General features: G+C 33.3%; 2 long non-coding RNA genes across 2 annotated transcripts; one reads left to right on the top strand and one right to left on the bottom strand.

The window, feature by feature from the left end:
* LOC126959399 (uncharacterized) lies at positions 1-26961 on the top strand. Its single transcript, XR_007727529.1, has 5 exons — positions 1-90; positions 829-904; positions 7167-7217; positions 21616-21716; positions 23756-26961. It is a non-coding gene; the product is annotated as an uncharacterized LOC126959399 (long non-coding RNA).
* On the bottom strand, positions 9071-19328 carry LOC126959398 (uncharacterized). The gene is made up of 3 exons (XR_007727528.1): positions 19245-19328; positions 18134-18228; positions 9071-9458 (listed from the first exon to the last, which is right to left on the bottom strand). It is a non-coding gene; the product is annotated as an uncharacterized LOC126959398 (long non-coding RNA).

Below are 26961 nucleotides of genomic sequence, written 5' to 3'. Positions count from 1 at the left end.
AGACTTCTCCTCCTCTGTGGATGGACAAGTAGCTGACTCTGGAGCCCAGGCTGTTGCTATCCATTCTGGTGGTGAATCCTCCATAGTCTAGTGAGTGTAAAAATCTTTTCCCTTCTCCCCTTCCTATTCAATTTGCTTATTATGTCAGTCTGCTTATTATATTATTTGCTTATTATATCATTTGCTTATTACATCTGCATTGCCATTTACATGAGATAAAGTTTGTTTACTCTTAAAGGTATTGTGTGTATGTCTTTTCTTCTCCCCTCATGCGTTTCCCGCACAGAACATGGACATGCTAAACACATAGGAACTAATAAGATTGCCTGAGCCCACAGAATATAGGGCAAAAGCTGGAGTGCTGGTCAGGAAAAATCCTCCACTTCATAGTCCTTTGTGGAACATTTATTGGAGCTTATGACAAAAGACTGTAAGCACTTCCCAATGACAACTACTGGACTAGAGAATTTCCACCTGAGGGGTATTTACCACCTTGCTATGAAATGTTAACTGAAGCTACCCCTATGCTAATGGAAGTAATGGTGCCCCAAAGAGTTCTATAATAAAATAAAAATGGTTTAAATAGAATCTTACTACCTAGAGATGGCAGAAGGAAATTCTCATAAGCAGAGAGCCTCCATTTTCCCTAGAAGTAACTTTATGTAAGGAGCTGCTAGATTCTACAGTACCTAATAAACAGCTCTCATCTAAGAAGAGCTACTTAGCATGTGAATAGCAGTTCCAAGGTGAACAAACAACATCTTGTTTGGAACTGTGCTGCTCCAAGGAAAATTCTAGAAAATCTTTTTCTTTTCTGTTTTTGTACAGTTTAGAGCAATTGGATGAAGCATGTTTTTGTGAGCAAATTTACCTTTCTCTCTGAATTCTCCAAAATTCAGAAACTGTGAGTATTCTGATTTTATGAAAATATAGTTATTTCTATAAGTTTAGTAAGAGTCTTTTCTTTTAAAACAGGACAATTTGAGACACTGGTTATTTTACCAAAGTTTGACTAGAATAACATATTTTTACGTAAAGTTTCAGAAAGCCAACTTAAAAGGAGCCTATATGGCAATCAATTCTTGCTGCAATCTATGCAAATAATCACCCAAAGTACAATAAGCCTAAAACTTATTTTGCACATGAATTAGTCTTACTATAATATCTCTTCAATGGGAAAGGAGGGCTAGAGAGAGGAAGAAATTGTTTCAAAGTAAAACTATAACACTTTTTACTATATTTCAGCCCTGACTTTTGTTTTTGAGTGCAGATTGAATCATGAAAGATGTAAATTTGCCTCATTTGGCATTCCACTGGGCCTGATCTGTTTTTCACTGCAAATGCCCTGCTGTTTAAGGCTACAGAAGCCCCCTCCCTCTAGGCCCAGAGACTATCATGGAAGAGGTTGTCACATAAGATTGTAAGGGCTGGTTTTGAGGTATAGAAGTAGATCAAGGTCAGACACTCCAAATCAAAGATGGGTACAAATACGCCTAAATGGCTAGTAAAACAAAGGACTTTGTTTTCTGAGCTATTATGTGGCACCTTTTCATCCACCTCAACCATAAGGAATCTCCTGCTTCCCACAGAATTAAGAGAAAATAATTACTAGGAGGATGATGATACTTTGTGACCAAGCCTCCTTAGTATAATACTCCCAGTTATGAGTTGTGCAGATAAATATATATATTTAAAATTTATTTTTCAGAACAATGTTATGCTTTATATAGTGAATTGTTATATGTCTGTAACTAAAAACAAGATTGCAGTAGCTCAACACACAGAAGTTAAATATAAGCCTTTGGCTTTTTGATTGTTGGTTCTTTAAAACAACAAAAAAATTAAGAGATAATGAATGCCTTGTTCATGTTCATTCCTATCTGGCCTAGAATATTTAATTGACTATAAGTCTCTTGACTCTAAGTCCCTTTGCCACAGAGTGTCCCACTAAGGGACAGGATGGACCTGGGGCAGACAATCCTGTAGCCCTGGCAATGCTATGAAACAAAATAAACATTTGGTGGACATTGATGCTATCTCCGGCAAACCTTGGCCAGAAGGGGGAGAATGTAAACCAAAATAAAATTCTAAGGTCCCCCAATCATATGAATGGCTTTATTACATGTGAATCCTTATCCTTGGCAAAAGAAACTTTCTAAATTGATTGATACCTGCCTCAAATACTTTTGGGTTCACAGTTTGAATAAAAATTTTTTTAAAAAATTCAAGTGACATAATGTCTTTCTGAAATCCAAATGCTTAAACAAGAATAAACAGAATTTTAAAGGATATTGGTAATTGTATCTCAAAAATATTTGAGAAACATGTTATGTTGGGAAAAAAGAGAACCTTAAAATAATATCTGCTTGTTGTAATACTGTGTTTAATATTTCATAATGAGGCATAAACACTTACCATTACCTTTACTAAGTACAGGGAGTAATAATAATAATAAAAATAAAATTTTCAGGGTCCTTTTATAAAAAATTGACTACTATATCAGATATTATGATATGAAGGCATTCCTTTATAGCTTATAAAAAAGTTTTGAAAAGTATAACCAATATGTAATTAAGGTTTCTTTGAAGTTATCTTATTGCAACAAAATTTTCTATTGCACTCCTTATTTGAAACTTTTACTACTTAAAATATTTTACTACTTAAAGCTTGATATTCTTCCCTGGTGTATTCAAGAACTCATCCAGTTGATTGAATTAGTTAATTGTTTTTCTTCTTCTTCTTTTTTTTTTTTTTGCAATTTAAATGCTTGTCTCACTTTCACGGGTTATTACACTTCATAAGGAAGAGAATAAAAATTAGAAGACAATAAAAACAAATATTTTCAACTTCAGAATTTTATTTATGACTATATCATTTTATACGAATTTGTAACTACTTAAGTTTTTGTAGAATTGTAAACATGAATTGCAATAGCTTGTACATGATTAACACACTAATTGAAATAAGAAAAATGTTGCTAAAATCTGCTTTTAAATTTTTTAAGTAGTGAAGATTCCATGTAAAATATTTGTATATATGTAATAATATTATTTGGAGCAGATAATGTTGGTTTATGCCTCAAAGCATATTTGATGTTTTATCTGATTTATTTGGTTAAGATTAATTAATCATTTAATTAAAAATTTAGAAGCTCTATTTATAAACTTGCTGTGCAAGTATATTAAGATGGTTTACATACAGGTAATAAAACAGAATTAAGCCGCTAAAACCGTCTAATACTACAGTTGGTTAAAGAGGTCAAAAAAGATAAATGTGCTTTTTTAAAAAATTCATTTATTTATTTGAGATAAGGTCCCACTCTGTCACCTAGGCTAGACTGCAGGAGTGTGAACATAGCTCACTGCAATCTAGAACTTCTGGGCTCAACTGATTCTCCCACCTCAGTCTTCTAAGTGGCTGGGACTATAAGTACATGTCACCATGCCTGCTAATTTTTAATTTTTTTGTATAGATGGTGTCTTGCTTTCTTGTCAGGGCTGGTCTTGAACTCCTAGGCTTAAGTGATCCTTCAGCCTTGGCCTCCCAAAGTGCTGGAATTAGAGATGTGAGCCACTATGCCCATCTAGCTTGGTCAATTTAATATCAATTAATGACAAACAAAACAAAGCACACAGCACAACTCAACTCATTTTTCTATTTGTCTGGTGCTCATTCTTCTATGCAATAAAGGACCAGTGGGTATAATGTGCTAATATGGAAAATAAAATAATTTTAAAAAATAATTAATATCTTCGAAGCCAAGAAAAGACAAAAAAAGAAGAAAAGAACCTTGAGAACAAAAGAAAATGAAGAGCAAAATGATAGATTCAACCTCAACATTATAGAAAAGTAAGTTAATTGTAAATGTGCTACAAGCTCCAAATAAAAGAGAGCCATTGATAGAATTAATACAGAACCAAAGTCAATCTATATGCTGACTTCAAGAAAGCAATTTTACTTGTAAACAGGTCAAAAGTTAAAAGATAGTTTCATTGTGTTTTGTTTTTCAAGTTAAGAAGTAGAAAAGACCATACCTTGACATTGTTATCTATAAAAATATTATGTGCCTATATTAATATTAAAAAGAGACTTCAAAACAATTTATATCCCTGGGACAAAGAGGGATGTTTTTTAATGATAAAGAGACTAGTTCACCAAGATGACATAATAATCTCAAATGTATACATGCTTAATAACAGAACTTTGAAATATATGAAGCAAAAATCAAAATAATTGAAAGCAGAAATAGATAAAGTCACACTATAAGATTGAGATTTCAACACACATATGCTATTCATTTATATAACATTTATAGGGAAAACAAATATGAATATAGAAGGTTTACATTGTTAACCAGTTTTTTCTAAATTACATTTATAGAACATTCTACTTCAAAACAGAAGAGCACGCATTCTTTCCAGATGAAAATGGAATATTCATTAAGATGTGTGTATGATTTAATTGGTTTAAAAGGAATAAAATAATCTGGCTTTGTTATTCCTATGGAATATAGTCAGAAATAAGAAAAACAGACATCTATAAAATTCCTAACATTAGAAACTTGAAACCACATTTTTAGGAGTGACTTCCACTTTTGGGAAGATGGAGGAGAAATACTTTTTCCTATTCCTCTCACTAATCATAGCTAAAACCTTGTACATTATATATAAAATAAGTGTAAAAAGATCTATATAGGTATAAAGAAGACAGCAGACCAGCAAGGGACCTCAGGAATAAAAAACAACACAATGATTGATTCCTGGGTTTGGTTTTTGTTTCATGTATACTAGACTTGGAGCTGAAAAAGCTGTCTGCTTGAAAATGCCAATGGGCACAGACAAAATTCTCCAGAAAATGACTGTTTTCTCTAGTCAAAGGATTAGGAGAAAAGCAGCCTAGCTAGAGAGAAAACTTTTACCTAATAACCACTCTACTCCAGGCAAACACCAAGAAACAAATCAAGAAAACAACATCAACAAAAATGGTGGCCCCATTCCAAATTGAGTCAGCAAAGACTGAATTAGAAATCTTGATTTTCACAATCACAAATCTGTTAAAAAATAACTGCTGTCTTGATGGTAGAGAAAGTCAAATAGGAAACCAATACATCACCATCAGCCTGTAACAAGTACTCTGTCCAGCAATGTCAGTGAAAACCACATGAAGAACATGGACTTTCACCCCACTCATCAGCAATGTAGTGCCCCTCCTCCTCGATGCCTAGGTGGCATCAGAGAAAGCTTACTGGAGAATCAGGGATTTCACCATTACCCAGTGATAACAAACCCACTCTCACCATCATGTCAGTAGATTTCATGTGAGACACCAACACATCAGCACTCACCTAGTGCATCAAAAGACCACTCCCCTTGGGTTTCAATGAAGGATGAGTAAGGAACCCGGACTTGTATTTATAACCAGCTGCTTTTCTTTTTCGGCTGGAGCAGTGTCACAGAAAGCCAGTTAAAACAGAAAGTTTAAAGAAAATTTAGTGTCTCACAAAATAACACAAAAATGTCTAGTCTTCAATAATAAATCACTTATCATACCAAGAAGTAGGAAGATACCAGACTTGATTTAAAAGGTGAGCAATAGATGCCAACAATGAGATGACAGAGATGTTCATATCATCTAAAAATATTTTAAACAGTTATAATAATTATGCTTCAGTAAGCAATTGCAAACAAATGTCCTTAAAAAACAAAAGGATATGTCAACAAAGAGTTGAAACATCTTAGCAGAGAAATAGAACATATCAACAGGAGCCAAATTGAATTTTAGAATTAAAACATTCAATTACCAAAATATAAAGTTCAGTGAATGGGTAGAATAGAGGGGAGAAAAAAAAAAAAAAAAGAATGAGAGGCTGCAGGCAGAAATTAAACAATCTGCAAAACTGAGAAAATTACACACAAATTCTCCAGCAACGTGTGAAAATATAGCCATGTATCACTTAACAAAGAGGATATATTCTGAGAAATACATCCTCGGGTGATTTTGTCATTGTGCAAACATCATAGAGTATATTTACACACATCTCAGTGGTATAACCTACTATACTACAAAGCCTATTGCTCCTGGGCTAAACTGGTACAACACGTAATACTGTAGGCAACTGTAACAAAACGGTAAGTCTTTGTTTATCTAAACTTATCTAAACATAGAAATGGTACAGTTAAATCATGCTATTATGATCTTATGGGACTGCCATAACATATATGACCCATCATTGACCAAAATATCATTACGTAGCAAACTATCATATAGTGAAATATCTACATTTTCTGTCATCAAAGCACTGGAATAAGACAAAAGACTGGGGTAAAAAATTACCTGAAGTAATAATAGGGGAATGCTTTCCCAAATTTGGCAAAAAACATAAAAGATACAAATTCAAGAAGTTGAATGAACACCAAACAAAATAAGACTAAATAAATCGATGTCACTAAGATATATCTTCATTATACTTTTGAAAGTATAGGAAAAAAAAAAAAAACCTATTATAATGACAGAAATTTTTCTTCACAAACAATGGAGGCCAGGAAAGCTCAGAATCCTATAAACAGTGAAAATAGCCTTCAAGAATGAAAGGAAAATCAAGATGATCTCACAGGAGTGAGAATTAAGATAATTTGTTGCCAGTAAATCTATTGTAAGGGTGAGTAGGGGCAGAATAAGTGGGAATTCTTAATTGGTATAAAAAATATAGTTAGAAGGAATAAGATCTAGTGTTTAGTAGCACAACAGAATGACTATAGTTAATAAGAACTTACAGTATATTTCAAAATAACTAAACAAGTGAAACTGTTAATATTAACATATATCTAGTAAGAGTAAGAAACTGAAATGTTTCTAACAACAAAAAAAAGTCCTTTAAGTAATGGATATCCCAATTACCATGATTTGATTATTACACATTGTATGCTTGGATCAAAATTTCACTTTTACCCCATAAATATGTACAGCTGTTACGTATCTATAAAAATTGAAAATTAAAAAATAAATAAAAGGGAAAAAATTCTTTAAAAATAAAGCAAAAAATGAAGAAATAAATGAAAAAAAATCAGCTAATATGAAACACTCTTCTTCTCTTGAGTTATCTAAATTATTATTGACATTGAGTCAAAAATTATATCACTGATTTATTTTGTTCTTATTATATGTAGAGGAAGTATTTAAGACAGTTATAGCAGGGAGCAGTAACAATGTAAACAGAGGTAAGATTTCTATATTTCACTTGAACTGATAAAAATGATAACACTAGTATACCATGATAAATTATGTGTGTGTGTGTATATATATATATATATAAATAAATATAAATACTTGGCACAACCACCAACAAAGCTTATAAAAAAAAAGGAAATAGATACATACATAAAAACACACACAGAGAGAAATGCAAGTCAAAAACAAACTACTCATTATAAAAGCAGAAAAAATAAAAAAAAATTAAAAAAGAGATAAACTAAAATAAAAATAAAATGATAGGCTTTAAACCTAACATCAATATTTATATTAAATGGAAATAATCTGAATTGTCCAATAAAAATATTGGCAGAGTGGATTAAATAACATGACTATTATTTTTGGTCAACAAGAAATTCACTTCAAGTATAATGTTATAGGCAAGTTGACAGTAAAAGGATGGATAAAGACAAATCATGAAAATGTGAATCATATTAACTTGAAAACAGCCTGAATAAAAGATTAGATAAAGTAGACTTCAGAGCAAAGACAATTACTAGAGACAGAGAGGGACATTATATAATTATAGAAAGGGCAATCTACCAAAAAGACATAGCAATTTTAAAGCTCATGCACTGAACACCAGAGCCATAAAATATGTGAAGTGAAAACTGAAAAAACTGAAGAAGAAATAGACAAGTCCACAATAAAGATCAGAGACTTCAACACCCTTCTCTGAAGAATTAGTAGAGCAACTAAACAGAATTTCAGTAAAACTCAGCAACACCATCAACCACCAAGATATAATCAACATTTCTAGAACATGCCAAGCAACAACAGGAGAATACACATTAATTTTAAATGCCCACAGAACATAACCAAAGAAAGAAATGTTCTGGAACATTAAAAAAAAATTCAAAAATGTAAAACCCTAGAAACCATACAGAGTATGTTCTCTAATCACAAAGGTATCAAACTAAAAATCAATAACAAAAAGATAACAGAAAAATATTCAAACCCTTGAAAATTATCTAGACACTTGTGAATAATCTATGGGTCAAAAGAGTCTCAAAGGAATTTGTGAAAATATATTGAAATAAAAAAATGGAATAGACAACCTACCAAAATTTGTAGGAGACAGCTAAATCGGTTTTTAGAAAGAAATGTAAAGCTATAAATAAAGACTTTCAAAAAAATTAAAAGAATCAAATAAATCATCTACTCTCCCACTTAAAGAACATATATAAAAAGCTGTAAAATGAATGCAAAGTAAGCATAAGAAAGAAAATAATAAGACTATAAGTGAATAAAATAAAAAATAAAAACATAAATATTGGAAAACAATCGAGTTTATTCTTTGGCAAAATTAATAATATTAACATGTATCTAGTAAGAGTAAGGAAAAAAGAATAACCAAATTATTAGTATAAATATCAGGAATAAAAATAGGATACAATTATAAATCCTATAGATTAAAAAAGGCAAAAAAGAATACTATATACAACTCTAAAACACATATATTTGACAACTTAGACAACCTGGACCAAGTCTTGAAAATATTTTCACAACTCATCCAAGATGAAATAGGTAATTCGAATAATCTTATAGCTATTAAGCAAGTGGATTTTTAAATTATAAACCTCCTGAAAAAGAAAGTTATATGCCCAAATGGTTTTCATCAAGAATTATATCAAACTTTTGAAGTATTAATATGAGTTTACAAACTCTTTCAGATAAGTAAAGAGGAAGCAACAATCTTTAATTTATTTTATAAGACTACTATTGTGCTGATATCTGATATCAAAAAAAGAAAGCACAAAAATTATGGAGTCTATCACTTGTGAATATAAACACAAAATCATTTTTTAAATGTTAGCAAGTCTAATTTAGTAATAGCAGTCATACACCATGACCAATAAAGGTTACACTAGGAACATATGACTAGTTCAAGGGTCACAAATTAATTAATTCCACTACACATTATTTTAGCCTAGAAGATGAAAATCACTTGATTATTACAATCTATGCAGAAAAAAATGTGAAACATATCAACATCATTTATTATAAAATCTCTCAGGAAAACAGGAATAGAGAGGTATCCTCCTTCAGCTTGGTAAAGATAATCTACAAAAAACCCTACATCTAACATTATACTTAATGGTAAAAGACTAATCGATAAGTCAATACTTGCAGCATAATCAGAAAAGAACAAAGTTGACTGAAGACATAGGAGCCATGGTCTCTGCATAGTTTTGGGGTCCTCTTTAACTCTGTAATATAAAAACACTGTAAGTCACTGCCTATATTTTGAGTACATAAGAGGGATTAAGCAGGACTCGTAGGGACTGAACATTTTACTTAAAGAGACTCTTAAGTGTCATCCAAAAGAGACTGTTTTCATTAATTGTGGTAGGGAGTTGTATTAGTGTCCTATTACTGCTGTTACAGTTACCTAAAATATAGTAGCTTAAAATTGCATAATTTGGGGAGGAGAGAAGTCCAGGATGAGTCTGGCTGGGCTAAAGAGTCTGAAGGCTCTAGAGGAGAATCTCTCTCTGTGTTTCAAGCTTCCTGATGCCACCTTCATTTGTTTGCTCCTGGCTCTTTGTTCCATTTTCAAAGCCAACAGTGTAACATCTTGAAGTCTCTCTCTCTCTCTCTCAGAGGTTGGCTCTCCTGCCTCTGTCTTATAAGCATCCTTGTGATTACATTAGTTCCATTAAATAATACAGGATAATCCCTCCATCTCAAGATGTTTAATTTAATCATACCTGCATCTGTAAAGTCCCTCTTGACATATTCACAGGTTCTCAGCATGAAACATGAGCAACTTTGAGGGAAGAACCTTATAAGGGTTCCCACAAGTGTTGAAGTTGGAACAAATTAAATATATACAAAATACAATTTCTTATTAAAAATAGGCAAAAATGAGACAAATCTTATAAAATAGAGAAACTACATGTTGGTCTATTCTCATGCTCCTAATAAAGATGTACCCAAGACTGGGTAATTTATAAAGAAAAAGATGCTTAATGGACTCACAGTACCATATGACTGGGGAGGCCTCACAATTATGAAAGAAGCAAATGAGGAGCAGTAATGTCTTACATGGCAACAGGCAGAAGAGAAGTGCAGTGCAAAAGAGGGAAAATTCTCCTTATAAAACTATCAGATCTCATGAGAACTAACTCACTATCATGAGAACAGCATAGGAAAGACCTACCCCCATGACTCAATTCCCTCCAACCAGATTCCTCCCAATTCAAGATGAGACTTTTGGGTGGGGACAGAGCCAAACCATATCATTCTACCCCTGGCCTCTCCCAAATCTCATTTCCTCACATTTCAAAACCAAATAAGCCTTCTAAACAGTCCAAAGTCTTAACTTACTTCAGTATTAACTCAAAAGTCCACAGTCAAAATTCTCATCTGAGACAAAGCAAATCCCTTCCACCTATGAGCATATAAAATCAAAAGCAAGTTATTTCCCAGATACGATGGGGGTACAGGCATTGGGTAAATATCCGATGAAAGAAACAAAGGGGCTATAGGCCCCATGCAAGTCTGAAATTCAATAGGGCAGTCATTAAACTTTAAAGTTCCAAAATAATCTCCTTTTTACTCCATGTCTCACATTCGGTTCATGCTAAAGCAAAAGGTGTGCTCCCACAGCATGGGAAGTTCCGGTCCTGTGGCTTTTCCAGGCACGTGGAGCAAGCTGTGAATGGATCTACCATCTGGGGTCTAGGGGACAGTGGCCCTCTTCTCACAGCTCTACTAGGCAGTGCTCCAGTGGGGACTCTGTGTGGTGGCTCAAACTCCACATTTCCCTTCTGAACTGCCCTAGCAGAGGTTGTTTATGAGGGCCCCACCCCTGCAGCAAACTTCTGCTTGGACACCCAGGCATTTCCATACATCCTCTGAAATCTAGATGCAGGTTCCAAAACCTCAATTCTTGACTTCTGTGCACCCACAGGCCCGACATCACATGTAAGCTGTCAAGGCTTGGAGTTTGCATCCTCTGAAGGAACAAACTGAGCTGTGTGATGGCCCCTTTTAGTCACAACTGGAGCTGAAACAGCTGGGATGCAGAACACCATGTTTGGAGACTACACAGAGCAGTGAAGGGGACTCTGGGCCCGGCCCACAAAACCATTTTTTCCTCTTAGGCCTCAGGCCTGTGATGTCAGGGGCTGCCATGAAGGTCTCTGACATGCCCTGGAGACATTTTCCCCATTGCTTTGGAAATTAGCATCTGGCTCCTTGTTACTTACATGAATTTCTGCAGCTGGCTTGCATATCTTTGCAGAAAAATAGTTTTTTATTTTCTACTGAATCACGCTGCAAATTTTTCAAACTTTTATGCTCTGTCACCTCTTGAATGCTTTGCTGCTTATAAATTTCTTCTACAAGATACCCCAAATCATCTCTCTCAAGTTCAAAGTTCCACAGATCTCCAGGGCAGGGGCAAAATGCCACCAGTTTCTTTGTATAGCAACAGTGACCTTTACTCTAGTTCTCAACAAGTTCTTCATCTCCATCTGAGACCATTTCAGCCTGGATTTTATTGTCCATATCACTATCAGCCTTTTGGTCAAAGCCAATCAAGAAGTCTCTCAGAAGTTCCAAACTTTCCCACATTTCCCTATCTTCTTCTGAGTCCTCCAAACTGTTCCAACCTCTGACTGTGACACAGTCCCAAAGTCATTTTCACATTTTTGGGTATCTATACAATAGCACTCCACTCCCAGTAACAATTTATTGTATTACTAATTCTCACACTGCTAATAAAGACATACCCAAGACAGCATAATTTACAAAGGAAAGAGGTTTAATTCACTCACAGTTCCACATGGCTGGGGAGGCCTCACAATTATGGCAATAGGCAAATGAGGAGCAGAGTCGTGTCTTAAATGACAGCATGCAATAGAGAATTCCAGTGCAAAAGGGGGAAAAGCCACTTATAAAACCATCAGATCTTGTGAAAATTAACTCACTATCATGACAATAGCACATGAAAGACCCATTCCCATGATTCAATTCCATCCCAGCAGGTTTCTCCTATGACACATGGGAATTATGGGAGCTACAATTCAAGGTGAGACTTGGGTGGGGACACATCCAAATCATATCAACCAACATGTGTGAATTCATAAATTTTCTCATGACATTATGAAGGTATAAAATACAGCAATAGCAACAACAGAAACCCATAAAAACATCTACTGAACTTTGCACAGCATCCCTAGCTTATAGATTGTTACTAAAATGTGAAAATCACACACACACACACACACACACACACCCCCCTCAGGAGCATAAAGTTTAGTTCGTATGTTGTTTAGGGTTGAAATTATGTTTCAGACAAATTTGCTAAACACAACAAATTTGTGGAATCATGAGGCCATCAGTATTCGTTCGATTTATTAATGTTTGTTCTACAAGTGTGAGTGAGGAACCCACTTTGCTAAAAATTGGTTAGATAATACAAGGATATACAAATGAATAAGTCATATTTCTGATATGTATAGTGTAGTCATATAAAAAATACAACTTCTCAAGTAAATATGCAATCTGTTAAAAATAGTTTCATGCAACAAAAGAAGCTACAATTTCAATCAAAGGAATGATTACTTCAAAGAGTAGTGATTGGCCAGATTATACAAGATGATATACATACAGATTCTGTGATCATGGCAAGGGATATGTCAGAGATTTACTAAAACCCCAGGTCCCTTTTACATTTTCTAATGGTGATTATTTGTTCATAGTATTGCAAAATAGATACATTATGAATAAATTTTTATTCCTAGCATCATTTGCTAATGTCTCTTGTAAAAAATTCCAAGCAACTATTTCTTTCATAAACAAAGCAAACTTTATTATTGAATATCTATTTAACAGCCATATGCTTTACAGAAACAGATGGTTATTTTTATATTAATTTAAAATAAATACATAAATTAGAGAACTCAAGTCTAATATGTTTGCTGGCCTGTTCTTTCAAATATTCAGCTGTTCTACACGTACGTTTCTGAAGTATTAATTTAGTTGTCTATTCAATCTGTTGTACTCTTTTTTCCCCACTGTAAAAATATCCATATTGAAGTTTCAACATGTAATGCTCAAAATACACACCTTTTTATATTCTCTTGCAGCAAAGTTTGATCACGAGATAAAATTCTAGCCAATAATATGTAAGAGGAATTTGATAAAAGGCTTTGGTGAGAGTTTTAGTATCTTCCTGATTTAAAAAAAAGTCTCATAAATTTCTTTGGTTTTTATTCCTTCTTCTGTGTACCTGGAATACAGTCTGTTACATGAAGGAGCATCTTGTAAGTATAAGGAAACAATAAATCTATTTTATGTTAAAGCCATTGATATTTGGGCTTTTTGTTATTTGCAACTAATGTATTTATGATGCAAGCACTTTTTTGTTGTGTTTTACATTGGTAACTTTTGCATATTAAAAAATGCAATAACCTTTACATTAATTAGCACCCAGAAAAGAAATATTCATGTATAAATCTAACAAACTGTGTTCAAGATTTATATGAAGTACAAAACTCTGATGAAAGAAATTAAAGAAGAGCTAAAAACTTGGAGAGACATTTCATGTTCATAAACAGGAAGATTCAATACTGTAAAGATATTATTCTTTCCAACTTAATCTACAGGTTCAATATAATCTCCAATATAAAATCCCAACAAGTTATCTTATGGATAATGACAAATTGATTTTAATATTGATATGAATAGGCAAAAGATGCAGAATAGCAAACACAATATTAAAGAAAAAGAATAACGTTGGAGGACTGATACTACCCCGTTTTGAGACTTTCTATAAAGCTAGGGTAATCAATTCAGGGTTGTATTGACAAAGAAATACACAAATAGGTCAATGGAAAATAATAGAGAGTGAAGGAATAAACCCATATAAATATAGCCAATTGATCTTTCACAAAGGACAAAGGCAACACGATGCAGGAAAGATATGAGGGAAATTTTAAAAATATGTAGAAAACTGGAATTTAAAGATAAAAATTAAAGATAAAAACTTTTAACATTAACTCCACCAAGTTCAACACAATTATGTAAGAGATGGTGCCAATTATTGAGTCAATCCCTAAAGAACTGAGAGTCTTGGGAATTTAATGATGTCAATGCTTTTTTTACATAATCAACTGAAGAAAATTGGCCACCCTTTTTAGATTTTTTTAACATCAGGAAGAAAAAGAAATCAAAAGAAACCAAACTAAAACTGCGAGGGGGATGCCTAATGATTTCCCATTGAAACTCTTGCAAAATTGCTCTTGTTTGAGAGGCATGAGCAGGAACCTTGTCATGGTGGAGAAAAGACTCTAGTGAAGCTTTCTCAGGTGTTTTCCGCTAAAGCTGAGGCTAACTTTCTCAAAACACTCTTATAATAAGCAGATGTTATCATTATTTGGCCCTCCAGAAAGTCAACAATCGAAATTCCTTTGAGCATCCTTAAAAAACTGTTGCCATAATATTTGCTCTTGACTGATCTGCTTTTATTTTGACTAGTCTACTTCCACATATTGGTACCATTGCTTTGATTCTTCTTTGTCTTCAAGATCATGCTGTTAAAGCCGTGTTCCATCTTTTGTTACAATTCTTCAAAGAAATGTTTCATGATATTGACTCCACTTGTCTAAAATTTCAATTGAAAGCTCTACTCTTATCTGTAGCTCATCTCTGTGCAATGGTTTTGGCACCCATAAAGTTGAAAGTTTGCTCACCTTTGATTTTACAATCAGAATTTTGTAGACTGGACCAACTGACGTATCCAGGTTGTTACCTATTTGTGCTGTTAATTTTTGGTGCTCTTCAATTAAGGCACAAATAAGTTTTTTGTTGTTGTTGTTATTGTTTTTTTCTTTTCTCATAAACTGATGTGGATGGTCTGCTCTTTTGAGCTTTCAGCTTCAACATTATCTCATCCCTTCTTAACATCAGTTATAATTTGTAAACTGCCGATTTATTTTGGATATTGTCCCCATAGGCTTTTGGTCAATTATTTCTCTATGTTTCTGCTCAAGCCTTACCATAAATTTGATGCTTGTTCTTGCTTCATTTTATCAGAATTCATGTTGCTCTGATAGGTGTTATTTTCAAACTGGTGTGATATTCTTCTTAGTACCTCAAACTAGGTCCTGTTTAGACATGTTACAACAAGACAATGCAAGTTTATTTTTGTGAGAAAAGTTGAAATTCATGGAAAATTTAGAAAATTTTTGTGAACTGTTTGAAGATCCTTTGTAGTCTTTTCAGCAAACAGTCCTTGTACACTTGCACATCCACATTCAAAAAGATGACTCTAGACACAGATCATTCCATTCACAAAAATTAACTGAAAATGAATTACAGACCTAAATGTTAAATTGAAAAACCATAAAACACTTAGAGATTACATAAGGAAAAATAGATGACCTTTGATTTGGTGATGACATTTTAGATACAACACCAAAGGCATGATTGATGAAAGAAAAAATTAATAAAATAGATGTTATTCAAATTAAAAATGTCTGTCCTGAAAAAGACACTGTCAAGAGAATGAAAACACAAGCATGAGAGAAGATATTTTCAGGACACACATTTGATTAAAAAAAAAAAACCTATTAGGTAAAATATTCAAAGAACCCTTAAAACTCAACAATAAAAAGACACTAGAGTTTTAAATCAGTGAAAGACCTAAACAGAACCTCACCAGAGAAAACATACAGATGGCAAATAAGCACATGAAAACATGTTTCACATTATATGTCATCAGGAAAATGAAAATTAAAACAATAATAAAAAACTACTACATACATATTAGAATTGGCCACAGTCTAAAACATTGACAACATCAAATGCTGACAAGGATGTGGAGCAATAGGAAATCTCATTTATTGCTACTGAAAATGCAAATTGTGCAGTTTCTTTGGAACAAAATTTGGCAGTTTCTTGCAAAACTAAACATACTCCTTTCATACTATTCAGTAATCACATTTCTTGGTATTCACCCAAAGGAGTTAAAAACTTATGTCTATAAAAACTTGCACACACATGTTTATAGCAACTTTATTCATAACTGTCAAAAACTTGGAAGCCATCAAGATGTTTTTCAGTATATGAATAGATAAATAAACTGTGTTAAAACAATAGAATATCATTCACTCTTAAAAAGAAAGAGCTATAAAGCTACAAAAAGACATGGAGGACCCTTAAACATATATTATTAAGTGAAAGAGGTCAATTTAGAAAGACTGTATACTGTATAATTTCAACTATATGACATGTAGGAAAGGCAAAACCGTGGAAATAGTGAGATCAGTGGTTGACAGGAGTTGCAAGAGGGAAGGATAAACAGAACACAAAATTTTGGGGGCAATAAATTTACTCAAGATGATAATAAAATGGTAGATACATGTCATCATACATTTTTTGTATTTTTTTTATTCCTTCTTATACTACAAGGTATTTTGGCTTCTCTTTTTGAATACCTTTCAACATTTTTTAATACAAAAAAATACATAGTAATGAGTTATTTAATAACATGGTAGAAAAAATATGGTCAATAGATCCTCAATATGTTTTAAAATTAAAAATGTGAATTAAGTGTTATGATTCTAAAGTCCTTATGAATAGAGTGATAGAAGAACTGATAATGTGTAGACATAAGAACAAAAAACCCTATCAGTTTCTAAAACTGCATATCACAACAAAAAGTGTTAGTTGTTCAGTAAGACACACATGAATCTGAGATCTTATTAAATATCAAAATGTACTAATAATTTCAGGACCATGGTATAGGGACAAGAGTGACTTTATTAAATGCTAATCTGCCATATAACATCTGACTAACCCCAGTTCAGGAATGCCGCCAAAATGTCTAGTTGATGTATTATTGCTCCTATGTAAGAACACCTATTCACAGCAAGTTTCCTCCAAAACAACCCTTATAGTCCCGGAAATTATAGGCTGAAATGTCTGCAACGACTTACACATTCCTCCAGCGTACATAGGCTTTTTCCCCAAGGTATAAGCCGTGGGTCTGAGAGTTCACAGTGTAAAAATCTACCTGTGTTGTGGTTGCCCAAGGCCACTATTCTTTCTGCAAGTTCCCTTAATAAATCACTCAAAACCAACAAACTGGATTTGTCTGCCTCCTTCTGCAGCTTCTTTGCTCCTTTGGCACTTGGAGGCCACTTTGCATATACGGCCCTTTTACAGAACTCTTGGGTAATTGCGAAGCCTAGAAGAGGCATGGAGAAATCCAGGACTGTTCTTGAGTCCTAAGTTTTTATTTTACAGTGTGTCAGACACAGATTTAACATATAGGTCTCACCTATGCTAGAAGGGTATAACTTACACAAAAGGGAGCTATGCAAGTCATGAAATATTTTTATGTTATGATCTGAAAATTATCTGGTCTATAAGACATTTTCTAAGGGAATGATATTCTAGGTGAATTTACAATAAGCAACATAGACCAACCAGGTACATAGGCTGAATCATGTTCTCCCAAAATTCATATGTCAAAGCTGTAATCCCCAGTATCCCAGAATGTATCTGTATTTGAAGACAGGGCCTTTAAAGAGATAATTAAGTTAAAAAGAGACTGTTAAAGTGGACCTTCATTCAATTGGATTTGTGTACTCATAAGAGGAAATTTTGACATACAAAGAGACACCAGTGATGCGCCTACACAGAGGAAAAACCATGTGAACACACAGCATGAAAGTGGACATCCACAAGCCAAGGAGAGAGACACCAGAGAAAATCAACCCTGTTGGTACCTCAATATTGTAATTCTTCCCCCTAGAACTGTGAAAAAATAAATTTCTATTGTTGAAGCCACTCAGTCTATGGTATTCTGTTGTGGTAGTTCTGGCAAACTCATAGAGTTGGCCACAATATTTCAAAGATAAGGACTCACCCACTAGAAAATATCAACATATGTTTTGTAGAAGTCTTGACATTCATATGTTTAAAAGATGGTTTGACGGGAAAGTCTTTCATCCTGTCCCATTCCTAAAGAAGAGGTGGAAAAAACAGATCACAGGCCTGCTGTTAACTCTTTCCTTTCATAAGCTATGATGCAGAAAATCGACTTGGTATACAACCAAAGACCTTATTTCCTAGGTAAGTATAAGGGAATATATTCAAGTATGGTATTACAGTGAGATTTGTTGTGGCAAGTTGTACATCAGCAGGCAAGTGTGCAGTTTGCTTTGATGAGCATGCACCATGAAACCCTGGCCAGCTGTTAAAAGACTAGATATGAAAACAACAACATGGACGAATCTCTAAAATCAAATATCCAATAGTTTTATTATGCAACTTAAAATTGAAGCACTGAATATAAATGCCTACTTTAAAAAAAAGTATACCAAAATTTTTCCCATGTTAAATATTATAAAATGTCTTTCTATGTGGTATAAGGGAGAGGAAAATAGGAATAAAGAATACAGAATAAAGTAAATAACATTTTTCAAGAGTTTTGTGACACAGATCAGTGACGATGATGTGCCATTAACTACAGTTTTATGAATTCAACACACGGTACCCAAATTCCACATTTTAATAATGAATTAATAATAAATCATATTTTAACAATAAAATTCAAATGGAGAATTCTGAGCTAAAAACTTTAAATAAATTTATGACAGTCACAAATATAAACACATAAAGACAAGCAAGCCAAACAATATATAAGAAAAGAAGATGCAGTTCATTTTAGAAAGATAATTACAGAAAATCAATAAACCCAAGGAAATAATACTAAAGACTTCATAGCTGCTATCATAAATTTTAAACATGCCTTTTGTGGTTGAAGATCTCATAAGAATGGAAAGGAAAAGAGGAACAAGAAGGAAATTCCCTGAAATATCAAATCACAAGAATTTGGCGAGGTACTGATAACAGAAATAAGACAAGTCAGAGGTGACACTGAATTAAAAGGAAGAAAAGTGTTAAAGGTTATATCAGCAAAAAGAAGAGTGAGCAAATATTCCAGTTGTCTTTTCATTTCTATATTCATTACTTACCTTGTCCACAAGGTTTTACACATTATGAGGGCAGATTCCTTGTGTGTCTCATTCACCTCACTGCTCAAGCATCTACCCCAGTGTTGAACTGTGCCTGAAACATAATGTTTATTTAATAACTAAAGAGTATATTTAGGATGGACAGCCATAGAAAGAGGACCATTTTATCAACTAGCATGAAAATCTCCTGGAGGCAGGTACAACTATGGAATGCTAGAAAAGCTACAGAATCTTTCTAAACTTTGTTTAACTTAGTCTTTTAAATGTGATCTGAGGCACTATGGAAAGAATCTTACAGACAGGTTGACCCTTGCTCCTCATCCTCTCTGGTTAGCAAAATGTGTTGTCTCTATTCTTGTGTTTTCCTCATGTGAAATAATAACACCAATAAAACTAGACAGACTCTTAACATGCATAACTGTATATAGTATATTCAGATTACAAGACTTTTTAATTATAAATTTTCTATTGAAACACTCTAAACAGAAGTGCAGGTGATAGGTGACGTATACATATATATAAAGGCAGTCCTTCCAGTTACTTGGAATTTAGTTTCCTTCGCAAGTGGAGTGTTCCTCATTGTCTATTTAAAACTGACAAAGACATTTGTCTTTACTCATGTGGAGATGCCTGATAACTTATTTCTAACTATCATACGCTCCACAGTCATGACATTTTAAGACAATAGATCAAATCTATCGTGGATTTTTTTTTTTTCAATTTCCTTTTGATTGCTGCTGGGAGGAAAATAGAGAGATAGTCGAGAATAGCATTAACTTGCAAAGTAAAATAAATTATTTCGAGATAACTATTCCATGTTAGAATACAAAATGGCCTCCTAGTTACAATAACAAATTCAGCAGTGCATGGTTGTAATTCTTTAGCCTTACTAGTTTTGCTACCATGGTTTGTTTTCTCTGGTATACTCCAGATGATTTAAATAGTGAGACTGATACAGAAACCTCCGCAATGCATGTATTAAATGCATACACATACGAATTATAAGAGCTTGTTAACTGGTTACAGACTGTACACTAAGGACAGAGTTCTTTAATTTGAATCTGGACATTACTATTTGCTCACTCTGTAACCATGAACATGATCATTCATCCATCCGTGCCTCACTTTTTTCAGTTGAAAATATTAATAAAATATATAGAGAGAATATAGAGAGTATATAGAGATTCCATACATATTTTATATGTGTATATATGTATACATACATATATGTATACACACACATGTATATATGTGCGTGTATATATACACATATATGTTGTATATGTATACACACATATATACACATACATATATAGATTTATGGAATATTTATATACACATACATATAGATATATACAGATTCCATACATCTATATATATGCATAAATATTCACACACATATCTATTTATCTATAAAGCAAGAATTAGAATATGTAAAATCATTTGATGAGTGTCTAGTACAGATTAAGAATTAAGAATCAAATGAATGTTACCTGATATCATATGGGTATATACATATATTTAAATATTTGTATATACATTTATGTATCACACACACATATATAATATAATTTTATATCATACAACTTTGAATTTGCCAAAATGAAGCAGAAGCCCCAAGTTAAATTTCACTAAGATTACAAATGTAGCATATCCTTCGATTTAACTTCACACTTCAGCTTCTTTAAAATTTTTATTTCCAAGAAAGTGTACAAATACCTGCATATGACAAGCAAATAAAATATTTACATAAAAGATGGCTATAGCCACAGTGAGAAAATGCTTCAGGCTCCATATGCCTTACAACTAAAGTGACTGTATAACTTATCATCCAAACCACGAGAGTTTAAGAATAAAATGTGTGTGTTTTTAATAATCACTCCAGGATACCAAGTGGGAATTGAGATTTTTTCCAAGGAAACCAGGAAGATTTGTCACCCTACTCAAAACCCTAGAAAATGCAGTAAATAAGAACATATTTTACATGTTCCAAGGACAAACGCATGAGGAAAGTGGTGTCACCTTTTCTTTGTGGTGAAATAAATAGTATCATCTATGCTCTCTGCAAAGCTCAGGTTGAATTTGTAACTCAGGTAGAACCGTTGATTTTGTATTTTAGGGTTTTTTTGTTTGTTTGTTTGTTTGTTTGTTTGTTTTTTAATACAGAATGCGCTGTACCTCATAGTTAAAAACAATTGTTCTAAGCTTCCACATGCTGCTAAGATACAGCTACCGGGATTTAGTGCGAGTCACGTTGTTTGAGGCGTTAGTTCAGCTGTCTGTTGAATCCCCTGAAACTGATGCTCAGTCTATATTAATGTCTCAGTCCCAAGAAACCTCAGCCTATTCTCTCCTATAATTAATCTTGCAGGTAGTGCCTTGACATTATTGGTTCACCAGCAGAGCAGAACTGCCTCAGCCATCAATAATAATTCAACGCATTAGAATGAGGCCTACGCATGGGCCACGGAGGTAGCCAAATATGCAGGATCTCCTGCATTCCTCTCCAGTTGAAGGGAAACCGCAATTGAAACTAGTTGTTTTGGTGGCTGGATAATTTGTAATAGAGGGGTCTCGGTGTTACTAATTGTTTTGCTTTATGCTTTTCTCCAAATGTAGCCACGGCTTGGCACGAGGGGAGTGATTGTCTGTTTACTGAATCTTAATATTGAGGCTGTTACAAATTGTCTTTCACAGATGGTGGGAGCTTTTCAGATGGAGAGAGGCAAGGAATTTATTACTCAATATTTCTGTATTACTGATTGGGACGTGAGGAGCATAGACAATCTGTCCTACTGCAGGGTTTGCTGCATGGTTTTTTTTTTTTTTTTTTTGCCTCTGTAAAATTATGGCTGGCTCTAGACGTTTTTCTCATTTTGTATAGATAGCAGCTGTGTAATTTCCAGCAGAATGTTTGCTTTGATCTCCCTTCCTTTAATTGAAATCCGCAATTATGAGATTTGTTTCTTTTATGTTTGTGAGTTTATTGGTTTAATCTACAAAATGTGCTGTCTTGCTGTCTTACACAGTTAAAGGCTACAGCACAGTTGGGACTTAAATGACAAACATTGGAGGGAGGGGCTTCTGTTTTTTGTTTTTTATTTTTTTGGTTGGCTATAAAAAGAATCCAATATATAGTCTTCCACTCAGATAGCAGGCTCTATGACAACTTAGTCATTCTGTATAATTTAAAGCTGTGTCTCTTGCATATATATAATATATATATTATATATGATTAGGCTCATTTCTAAAAATAAATAATATGTGTGTGTGCACATATGTATATGTGTGTTCATATACACACATACTGTATGTGGGTGTTCATAGAATGGAAAGGGAAAATGCCTGCGTAGAAGCATTTCTTTGATTATAGTAACTAGTAACATTTACATAATGCTAGCTTTATCAGCACATTTTAGGGGAGAGAGAGTGAAAGGATTATAAAGTAGATAGATACAAGAACAGCAATGCACGGTTTCAGACATAGTTCACAACAAATAATTTTGAGAGTTACATGTCAATATGCTCTACCAGGTAAATTAACCACAAAGTTCCTAAATGGTAAAGTTCCAGATGTTTGAAATATTTTAATAAAAAATAGAAGAAAAAGAAGAGATTAAGTGGAGAAGAATGAGATTTTGTTTCCAAATTTACAATTCTCTTACTGATAGTCTGTCATAAACTGTTACTACATATTTTAAAACAATTTTTGCTAATACTTTATGCATTCATTTTATTTTCTTTCTGGCACAGTATAGTGCATTTTCGTGTGGAATGCTAGGCTGTGTCTATATAAAGGAAATTCTATATTAACTGGTATTAGGCCAATTAATTTATAACTGAATTAATCTTTTTATGTAGCATCCTTACTCCAACTAATTGGTTTAGTCTAACAATTTTGGTAGCTATTATATAGGTATTTCTCTTAAATGGTCAAGAATAATTAATTCACATTGACAAGGGATTTTTCACAAAATTCTTTCATGTGTTAATGGTTGTTTTTAGGCAAATAAACCAAATGATCATACGGATATTTAAAAATACTTTAGAACTGCACATGTTAACTGAGTATGTCTCCAATTCACCTTGTGGTCTCCTGATTATGACGTGGTCAGGTCTATAGTCATACAACTGTGATATATATATATATCAAGATACATAGCCCATGGATTCCAGGAAGAAAAATTCACTTAAAAATAAGCCTTTTAATGGACTATTTCTAAATCCTGATAGCCACCATTGGAAAAATGTCATGGTATTTCCTGCTTTTGCTTAATAATTAAAATCTAATTAAATGTCCACTCATCTAGGAATTTCTTAATAAGAAAAACTGTAGTTAATTATAGATATTTGTATTTTAAGTATGGGAAAAAACAAAAACAATGGCGCTAATGGACCTAAAGTAACTTGCTCAATAAATTACATCTAGAACACTAAGGAAAGAAACAGAATTCAAATCCATACCTTTCTATGAAACCCTGTTTAATATGGATATACCTGGTTTTTTTAAGGATACGTAATGACTTAAGATACTAACTCCACATTCTGCGATAAGAGATGAAGATCCAGGAAATGTATGGACACATATAGCCTAAAGAATATTGTTAGAAAAAAATAGTGGGATCTGGAAGCAAAAAGGAAACATAGAAAAGGAAACAGGAAGGTGAAGAAAGTTGAAGATAAACTTTCTTTTTCACAACGTTTTTATGGGCAAGTTCAGCCCATAAATCAAAAATTACTTTTATGGATGAAATGTTAGTTTTCTTTAAGTCAAGATCATCTTTTTCATTTCCTACATGCAGGTTGAATCTCATTTATGAAGTGAGATGTCAAATAACAACAAAAAAATGCATTAATTTGCATAAAGATGCTTGTAAGAGAACATTGCTCCACACTTTGCTTTATTCACATCATTAGAGGAAATATTTTATTCCTCTAGTTGTTTCTGGCCATGGCTCAAGGAAAAAAAACTTCCACTCATTCCTTCAGACAGTACAGTTAACAAGAGGATAACTTTTTTTTTTTCATTATCATCTGTGTCCTTCTCCCTCAGGAAGCAGAGAGTTATCAGATCGGTGAGAGAGAGGAAATAAAGGTCTGAACCTGTGTCTCAAGTCACTACCTCTTTTGGGAGCACTCTGTTCTCAATTTATTTTAATTCTGTTTCACAATTTAATGAGTTTACTAAAGCAGGGTTCACTATTACCCTGTGGAGATCCTTAATGATACATGGATATGTTTAATTCTGGGAATAAAGTAGTTAAACTGACTAGTGATTATGCCACATTGTTAGCGTCATCTTTGTCAATAAGAAAGCTGTTCATATTTATGGTATCTGTATCTATTTCTTCAGAAGTGTGACTATTATTCATATATCCCCAATACACACAAAAGATATAGTTTTATCTAAATTTTTAATCGGTTACTTATTTTTCTAGGTTACTAGCTAGAGACATCCTGGTTGTTTCCAATTTGTTATAAATTGGAAATCTGATGCTAAACAAGTAGTGTTATGAGAAGCCTTCTTATTCATAACTTGACATGTTTTTGTTAGTATATTCTAGATTAAATTTTGAGATTATGGTGGGGTCAAATCATACAAACACTTTAAATTTTGCTCCATATTACCACATTCCTGTGCAAAAGTGACACCAATTTACAATGCCATATTGTATAGATGTGTTTCATGGTACCCTAAAACAATTACAATGTTAATAACAAAGATAAGTAATCACAGAGCACTATGCCAGATATAATACTAATTTTTAAAAGTTTGAATACAATGACAACTAACAAAATATGACTAGGAGACTCAAAGTGAGCACATGTTGTTGGTAAAATGATGTTAACAGACTTCCTTAATGTAGGGTTGCCACAAACAAAAGTAAAAAGTATTTACTTGTGGACAACCTTGCCAAACATTGACTCTATAAAATGGTTTAAAATTATTTACATTACAGATACTTTTCTTTTCTTTGCTATTTCTAATTATGTTATTTTGTAAACTGTTATTTTAGCCACATATGTATTTTTTGGCTCTGAATTTCTCATTTCATGTTAATTTTGTGTGTCTGTCCTTGATGGATTCTTTGAATTTTTGTTTTAATTGCATCCTTCTGTATAATTATTCTTGGACACTGTGTCATTTTTAAAACTTGCATTTCATAGGATGGATTCCTAATACTTTGTTTGCATGTTCTTTTATGCTATTTTTTTCCTTGTCTTATTACTAAAAAGTGATTTTATACTTGCCATGACTTTCAGGTTTCCCAGCTTAAGATGGACACTTCTTACACTTTGATGTAGCATGGGCGAATTTGTCTCTACTTTTTCACATCAAGCTACAATTTAAGGGTTGAGTTTTGAAATATGCCCACTTTTTCCCTAGCCTGAGTATGTGGACAACAAGCAGATGAGCTCAACTGGTGTGCAATTTAGGTGAAAGTCCTGGACTCTTTCTCTCACCTAAAATTTTATTAAACGTCTAACCCCATAGCTTGCTCTCTTTCCAGGAGGCAGTTTTACTGCCTCCAGGGAAATATGCTTGCTTTCAAATCTCTTCCTTAACTCAGCACGGAGCCACCAAGGCTTTGCTGGTATCAGTGAGCTATCTCATGTATCTTCATCCTCCATTTCACCAGTCTTTTCCTGGCACTTTCTCCCTCTATTCCTCACTCTAAGACTGAGTGTGGAATCAATATTTGGCTGTAAAGGAGTATATGGTGTCTTATCTTGTGTACTGAAACAATGTATTTACTCAAAGTTTTATGGATTTTCTTTTTTCTCTACATTATGCCAAGACATAAATTTGAGAGTGTTTATGATGGTGCCTCTTTTCCCCTCTGCTTTCTTTTCAAGTTACAGACATCAAAACAATAAGCCTTAACCATTTTCCTGTTTTTAAAAGAAATAGTTAATTTTTGTGGGAATTATTAGGTGTCTCCCAGGCTACCCATGTAAACCCTCATTTTACCTGTTTTTAAATTGAGTTATTCATGAGATGCTTTCTGTGTTTTAGGAAACAAAAATAAATGTTATATTGTCTCTCAAATGTCATATGGTCTCTAAAATATCATATGGTCTCACATCCCCACCCCCAACTATTTTCAAAATGGCCTGAGTTTGGGAATGAAGGCCTTATTTGGACATGGATATGATTGTAGGCATTCTCCTTTATATTCCTTTATAACTTACGGTTATGCATCTAGTAGCAGCTGTTAAGGTCACTCCAAAACTGACATTCTCTCCCCATCTCTGCTTCCCACTAAAATCCATCTGGTAATGGAACTGTACATACCTTCAAGTATTTTGAAAACAAACCAAAAAATTACAAGCAAAAACAAAATAAACAAAAGACAGATATCTGAATCAGACAGAATTAGTTTTGGATCTCAGACTGTCATCAGTTAGTCGTTTAAAATGGAGCAGGTTACTTAACAACTCTGAGAAATATTTTCTCAAAACACTGAAGTATAATAGGCATTTTACAGACATTTTGTGATAAGCAATTGAGGTATGTGTGCATGTGTGGGCTTGTGTATAAAATAAACTCACTTGACTGGCCTATATAACTGTCTTTTTTTCACTCAGGATGAATGATGGGTGACTTTTTTACTCAAGCTACATCGTATTCTATTCAGATTAATCTAATTTCTAATTTGAAATAATTAAAATATGTGATATACTTTGACAAATATCGAGGTAATAAACAGTTGAA

The sequence above is a fragment of the Macaca thibetana genome, chromosome 7 (assembly GCF_024542745.1).
Source record: "Macaca thibetana thibetana isolate TM-01 chromosome 7, ASM2454274v1, whole genome shotgun sequence".
Classification (NCBI taxonomy): Eukaryota; Metazoa; Chordata; class Mammalia; order Primates; family Cercopithecidae; genus Macaca; species Macaca thibetana.
This window is presented reverse-complemented; position numbering and strand designations above follow the sequence as displayed.